The following is an 8152-nucleotide window of genomic DNA, read 5'->3' as shown; positions in this document are numbered from 1 at the left end:
CAATCCATATGGTTCACATGTGACTGTTGAGAACATTTGAGCCACTAAATTACAATTCAAGTCCAGCATAACCTAGAACTTCAATATAATCCAAACATATTGAATCCAAATATCATCTATATAGCAGTTAAATGCACTTTGTAGCATAGGTGTTTTTCTATATAGCAGGGTAAGGGAGTCTAAAGCAACATCTTGAAATGTATACACTAATTAGAATGCACAATGTATAATGGTAGTTCAATGCTATCATTTGTTAAAGTCTTGAATGAGTAAACATTGATCAACTGTTACGACCCTTTAGCCAATGTAAAGGATCATTTGTGCAAGTAAATGGTACGTGGGTTGATTGTGAGATTAATATATATAAGAGATACTCTCCTTTTAATTAGGATTTGCAGTGTGATGCATCGTCATTATTCTAGTTTCCTGTCAGCAGGTACCAAGTTCAAATCTCTGAGCTAGATGCACTAATCTACACCAGCAAGTTTATTAGAGATGCCATGCATCCCTTGGGTTACCTTACAGGTTTTTCCTTGGAGAAAAAAAATCCCATTATCATCATTCTGCTGGGAATTCCCAATTCACATTTATATTTAGCATATTCAGAATAAAATATGTTATTTTGGGCTTATAAAGCATTAAAAATGGTAGCAGAGAATTGGTGATTGATTACATCTACTCCGTAGCAGAGTTTCCACCAAAGTTCTTTGACATATGTTTTCTACTTGACCTTCGGGGTTTAATTGAGGTAAATCCAGAGAAATCTGACGAAAAAAAAGGTTTAAATTGGTACAGTGGAGTCTGAGATTTATATGAGCAAGTGTTTAAACCTCCATGCAACCGAAAATATACAACAGTAAACAGAGAGAGAACTACTTACGAAGTCGAGGGGTTTCCCTTAGCTCGTATTTCATACGTGACTGTCTGGCCAGCATAGCATCATCACCATCTTGCGACTGTGACATGACATCAATCTCTATTCCTCCCTGCACTTTAGGAACCTCGTGTCGAGAGGTTGCCGTAGCCTTCACAGGATCCAGATCGTAGTCAAGGAGATACTACATAACCAGTGTTTGAGATCAATTGAAGTAAAACTAAATCAAACATTGATGTCATGTAAATTCAACTTGAATAGATTTTCTACACCTAATTCCCACTGTTTTTGAAATACAAATGCACATACGTGTGTTTCTACTTCCAAAACAGTTTAACTTAACAGGTAGACACTTATTTTTGAGCCAATCTGGTCAATTTTCAAAGCACTTAACTGAAAAAATAATGAACTCTAGTAAAGTAATGAAGGCTACTAATAAGCACCCCAGAAAATCATTAAATGATTTTGTTTTATTTTATTGCAGTACTTAGTAAACTGATACATTTTTAGGCATAAATCATGAGTAATAAGCATGAAATTCTGAATAAAATCTCAAAACATTATTCATGGGGATGTCAGCAATAAATTTTGATATGAAGTTGTATACATCTTAACCTGATATAGATGTAAGTAATTTCCCATCGACCAGTTTCAATAATTAGTAGAACAAACTGATAACCAGTTGCAGAGAAAAACAGGGCTAGCTTATCCAAAGAAGCGAACTTACACAGTATTAAAGAGATATGCCTTCCCATGCCTACAGTGAAATGTCTGGCAAAATAAAAAACAATAAATAGTGAGTTTGTCTTAAACTACAGACAAAAACAGGAAAAAATTCACGTATGGCAAAATTGTAATCCGCAAGCTTGAAATGTTTATTATCACACCCACATAAAACAACAATGTGTATTAGCTGAAATCTTAATGCATATGCAACGCTGCATCTTAGGTTGATTTAGCAATACGTTGATGTTAGTTACAATTATTTCTTCACAAAATGCCAGATCACTTGCTAAGGCTCGTTCCATCCTTGTCTAGAAAAGCACGGAAGACATCGAAAAAGTTAAAAACAATCTATCAACAATTTAAACTAGTAATTAATACAAGGATCTTTCTAGGGTTTCCTGCTGCTTTCAGAAATTCAACTTGAACATTAGGACTTTCTATGGCAGCTTTCAGAGGGAATAGTAGGCATAAAAACTCTAAGTGGTCAAATATTGATAATAAGTTGTGAATTTGTGATACGTTATTAGTAATTATATTGGTAATAGGTAGGCAAAGTAGCTGTCAATTGTGTTATCTAGGGTGGTTGGGCGAAATGGCTATTATCTTCCCCATTAGTGACATGATGAGCTATAATGCCTTGACAAATATTGTTGTAATGGACTTGTGCCTATGAATATTGTTGTACTGGCTTCGAACCTTGTGAACTCTTAAGTGAGTATACCTATGGCCTGGCCTGGTACCATAAGTATCAACAAGCTCACTCTAGCCCTTGGACTAAGAGGGAAGCTGATTCCTTTCCTCGGAAGAAAAAAAGATAGGCAAAGTACCTGTACTTCCAGGAAAGAATCTATATTTTTATACATGAGATAAAAAGGTTAAGCAACCTTAGGAGACATTGCATGAGAATGCAGACTATCAAGTTGGAGAAGCCCAACAACCCTTGTACTCTATTACTCTTTGAACAAAGAACCCCACTCTCTTATTTATCATTTTTGATATTAAAGTGTCTGAACCCTCTCCCAAAATATGGCACTACTGCAGTTACAGATTTGGGTGATCACTGAAAGAAGGAACAATCTCATTCATGTGACTGGGCAACAACAACATATCGAATGATGAAAACATTGAAGACTTAAATAATTCTGAATTCAAGGCCAATTGCATGAAATAAATGAAAACAACTGAACTACTTATTGTCGGTCCATGTTTTTTTGGGAAATCAAAATAGATAATGTGTTGTAATTGTGCAAAGTAAGGGCTTGAAGAAATTCATAGCTGAGATGGTAAAATTGAACAATGCTGGGATTACCAATGCCCTGTTTCAATCATGAACATTCATGGATCCTTTGTTTAGCCACTTTTCAATATCTCCCTGCACTCTCAAACCCATGCTTGGGTATAATAATACAACATTAAGAATTTTACATTTCAGGTTTCATATGCAGTGTTATCTTGGAGGTATGGCTTTAGAAAGCAATAATATTTAGCAGTTTCCAGCAACATTTTCAGTTTTTTATATTTACATTTTTAGTGAGGAATAACAGTTGATTGAAATGGTTGTAGTTTTTTATATTTACATTTTTAGTGAGAAATAACAGTTGATTGAAATGGTTGCTAAAAGGGCCACAACTAACATAGGGGCCTCTCAAATAGAATACCTGGTGGCCTCTGAAGAAAAAAGGAAGCTATCTCGGCACCTAAAAGCATTGGGCCTTCATGTGCACAAAGCCCCGGTGATTGTATTAAAGCCATAGCCACTTACAGTCTTACATATCCTACTGACAACCTTCGAAGTCTAGATTTGATCTATTTAATCATGGGCATTTAGCCATTGGTTGAAACTTGGGACTATGTTCAAATGGAATAAACAAAACTACAAAGTGCAAAATGGCTTATTCAACTATCTTGAGAGGGCACTTAATATTGGTTTTTCCTCTGAACCTTAGAGATAAAGAATGAGATAGAGTGTTAAAAAGGGGGTTGTTGGATAGCAAGATGATTAGGACTTACATAAAACTTTGGACCATGAGCTTCAACACTTTTTCACAGGTAGGAAACCATTTGGCACATATGTGCCCAAATCAACATAAATTGTTGGGCAGCATTCTCAAAACTTATAGGAAAAAAATTTATCATCCATAACTTAAAAAACAAGCAGCAGCTTCCTCAGATTGGTAGGAATGAAGGAATAAGTCTTCAAAAGCTCTAAGGGAGCCAACAAAAAAGACTACTGCAAACAAAGCTCTTGGTGGACCACACAGCCCAAACTGTTCTGAAACCAAAGAGACCTCAAAAGGCTCAGTTGCATGGAAGCAACTTGGAAGGGGGGAAAGAGACTCACAGATCAACCACCGGTGCAGTTCAAACCAAAGGGTCAAAGTTCGGAGCTGCACATAGCAATGCTAGATGCCACATGCCAACACATTCCAAGTCAATCTTTCTCAAAAAGCTACCGAAGTATAACAAGATCTTTCAACTCCTTCACAAGAAGAGGATCAACAGATGAAAGATGTAAGCACCCCAAAGAAAACCTTTTTCTTTTTGGGTCTTACATCCAAATTGGGGGACAGATTTCAAGCTGAGAGTAGAAAATCAGCAATGTATATCAAAGAAGTCCATGACCACTTGCCATTCATCTATACTTTTATGCTCTTGGGAGAGCAGTTTCCATTGTGTGTTATTTCAAAAACATATCATATAATTATTTTTTACTGGGAAAAGGGCTTGAAGGAATTGGTTACCATATTAATTCATTTCATCCTCCTTCACCGCAAGAAATAAGAATGGAATGATAGTTGTTAAGCTGGAATAAGTAATATTTGGTAATTCTTTCCATATTAATATAACAAGTTGGAAAAAAGTCATTGTCCTAGGCATCCTCCGAAATCTGAGATATGGGGGCATCCCCTAATTCCAAAATGGTTGCCCAACCAACCCTTCAACTGCCATTAACATTGAGAAAAATGGCATCAAAAGGGAAACTTATTTTGTCATCCTAAAGAGAATCCGGAATCTCTTATGTCAAATATGCTTATAACCCACCCCCTTAAAAAACCATCAACTGCATCCTCCCATCTGGTCCTTATTATTTCTAAATATGCTTAAAACCCACACCCCTCCCAAAACCATCATCCCATACAAGTGAAGACTTTCAAGAACGACATTCCCTTGCTAGTCACTACATTTTATGAAAGACTTACCCTAGAGTTTCCACTGTTATTGCAAGCACAATCAAGGGTATTAAGACACTAGATCATCATGCACATAACCCTAAATTGGGATTGTAGCAAATATTGTCCATGTGTCACAGTCACAAAGAGCAGTGATTTGTCCAGAGAAAAAAGTGTAAATTTTCCAGCCATACCATACTCATCCAGAAAATTGAAAATAAATAAATAAATAGTTTGAAAGCTGGTCAAATTTTGACTTGTTCACCAAGAGCAGTTTATCGATAGTCCCGTGGACTATAGTCTAACTTGTCTTACCTCCGAATCCATGCCAGCCTTGCATTTACATGTTGGTTTCGTCATCACTTAGTTGTGGTGGAAGTAGATGAAAATAGCCATTTGACAGAATAATGTGGAACATCAAAAGCTGAAGTCTCCAATTTCAACTCAGCTGACCACACAGCCCAAACTGTTCTGAAACCAAAGAGACCTCAAAAGGCTCAGTTGCATGGAAGCAACTTGGAAGGGGGGAAAGAGACTCACAGATCAACCACCGGTGCAGTTCAAACCAAAGGGTCAAAGTTTGCAGCTGCACATAGCAATGCTAGATTCCACATGCCAACACATTCCAAGTCAATCTTTCTCAAAAAGCTACCGAAGTATAACAAGATCTTTCAACTCCTTCACAAGAAGAGGATCAACAGATGAAAGATGTAAGCACCCCAAAGAAAACCTGTTTCTTTTTGGGTCTTACATCCAAAATGGGGGAGAGACTTCAAGCTGAGAGTAGAAAATCAGCAATGTATATCAAAGAAGTCCATGACCACTTGCCATTCATCTATACTTTATGCTCTTGGGAGAGCAGTTTCCATTGTGTGTTATTTCAAAAACATATCATATAATTATTTTTTACCGGGAAAAGGGCTTGAAGGAATTGGTTACCATATTAATTCATTTCATCCTCCTTCACCGCAAGAAATAAGAATGGAATGATAGTTCTTAAGCTGGAATAAGTAATCTTTGGTAATTCTTTCCATATTAATATAACAAGTTGGAAAGAAAGTCATTGTCCCGGGCATCCTCCGAAATCTGAGATATGGGGGCATCCCCTAATTCCCAAATGGTTGCCCAACCAACCCTTCAACTGCCATTAACATTGAGAAAAATGGCATCAAAAGGGAAACTTATTTTGTCATCCTAAAGATAATCCGGACTCTCTTATGTCAAATATGCTTATAACCCACCCCACAAAAAACCATCAACCGCATCCTCCCATCTAGGCCCCATTATTTCTAAATATGCTTACAACCCACACCCCTCCCAAAACCATCATCCCATACAAGTGAAGACTTTCAAGAATGGCATTCCCTTGCTAGTCACTACATTTTATGAAAGACTTACCCAGTAGTTTCCACTGTTATTGCAAGCACAATCAAGGGTATTAAGACACTAGATCATCATGCACATAACCCTAAATTGAGATTGTAGCAAATATTGTCCATGCGTCTGGCGTCATAGTCACAAAGACCAGTGATTTGTCCAGAGAAAAAAGTGTAAATTTTCCAGCCATACCATACTCATCCAGAAAATTGAAAATAAATAAATAAACGGTTTAAAAGCTGGTCAAATTTTGATTTGTTCACCAAGAGCAGTTTATCGATAGTCCCGTGGACTATAGTCTAACTTGTCTTGCCTCCGAATCCATGCCAGCCTTGCATTTACATGTTGGTTTCGTCATCACTCAATTGTGGTGGAAGTAGATGAAAATAGCCATTCCACAAAATAATGTGGAACATCAAAAGCTCAAGTCTCCAATTTCAACTCAGCTGAGCATAATGTTGCACTCTTTTTGGAACTGATTCAAGAAACATGCTTCAGGAACTGCACAAAAAGGAGTGCACTTCCTTGTGATCAATCGCCCATAATCACCAGAGATATATTCCACTATAATCACCCATGACTTGCAACCAACCTCATCGTTTTCAAACGCATGCCATCTACCACCGTGATAATGGAGCTTTTGTGGATGGCACAACAACTCAACATCATCAGTGAACCAATAATGCCCTGTTTTGACATAAATTTGACTGTGAAATTGTGTTGTGTATCAAACATTCTTTACTGTCCTTTTTCAACAAACCACAAAATAGGTAATCTAAATAATGTATGGGACTACTTCCTCACAGCACACTGTAAAACAATAAAAATCTGGAGCAAAAGCACAAGCATGCACTTCAGATAGGCCCGACATTGCCCTAACATAAAACTCTGGCAAAAACTGAAAACCAAGCTAAAAAGCATCCCAGTCATAATGCAACAAAAACGATCACGACACCTACCTTGGACAGGATCTGATCAATATTTGCAAGATGGCTATGGCATGATCAGTAGCAATAAATCAGCCCACTTAACTGAACCGAATATAACCTCCCCATTTGAGATGCTGCTTTCCCAACAATTTTCTCTCGGTAATTAATGTTAGCCAGACAATTCTCCTCTACCAGAATTCACAATATATGATAACCCCAATCAATCTGCCAAGCAAAAAACAGAATTCAATTACAAAACAAGAAAACCAAAAACCCATAGATGCCTGCCATATTCAACAGTGACATTGGCAAGCCCGGTTTCTCTGGATTTCTGTGCAACAGATTTTCTGCAACTATTTTTTAGTTATTTCTATTATTTTGCACTATGATGCCATTTTGAATACAAAGACGTGCATGAATGATCGAGGGATGCTTGACAGATGTTAATAGGAGAATGAAAGTGTTGACGAAGAAGTTGATGCATAGGAAGGCTTATCGGCCTAACTAGCAATTGCACCACATGTTGCAATGGAAACGCCGTAAGGCTGTAGCATGTTATAAGAAATTTTAGAAACTAGATAAATATTGAAAAGAAAGTATTTAATTAGATCATCCATATGAAGTTTTCTTTGACTTCTTACTAAGAGAATATTTTTACAAAGTTGCCGGGATATAGCGAAGATTTTTATTAGTATTAAAAATGATGAGGAAAGCCATTATGGAGTAAATTACTATGTTTTTTACTCGATTACATCATTTGCTCATATACTATGTATTAAAAATGATGAGGAAAGCCATTATGGAGTAATTTACTATGTTTTTTACTCGATTATATCATTTGCTCGTATACTAAGTAATAAAAAAGCTAAAACGAAATCATAAATGTGAGCACATGACTTTTGTGGCCCATGGTCTTAGAGCCTGTCGATTATATGTGATGAAGTTGTTAAAATATTGAGGATTCTCTATTGCAATATTCCTGGATTGATTGGAGGGCTCACTTTGGCTAGTTTGGATTCTTTTAAGCCATGGAAAATAGTAGATATATTATTCAATTTTCTCGTAAGAGATTCTAG

The 8152-nt window shown here is 36.8% G+C and overlaps 1 long non-coding RNA gene across 1 annotated transcript; it reads right to left on the bottom strand.

Moving 5' to 3' along the window:
• Positions 1 to 517: 517 nt before the first annotated feature.
• Positions 518 to 7237, bottom strand: LOC149147983 (uncharacterized). Its single transcript, XR_016263632.1, has 3 exons — positions 7107 to 7237; positions 1602 to 1645; positions 518 to 1058 (listed from the first exon to the last, which is right to left on the bottom strand). It is a non-coding gene; the product is annotated as an uncharacterized LOC149147983 (long non-coding RNA).
• Positions 7238 to 8152: the final 915 nt, after the last annotated feature.

This window comes from Pinus tabuliformis, chromosome 9 (genome assembly GCF_031772625.1).
Source record: "Pinus tabuliformis cultivar Carrire ecotype Pingquan chromosome 9, CPIR1, whole genome shotgun sequence".
Lineage (NCBI taxonomy): Eukaryota > Viridiplantae > Streptophyta > Pinopsida > Pinales > Pinaceae > Pinus > Pinus tabuliformis.
Note: the sequence above shows the minus strand (reverse complement) of the source record. Positions and strands in the feature narration are given on the sequence as shown.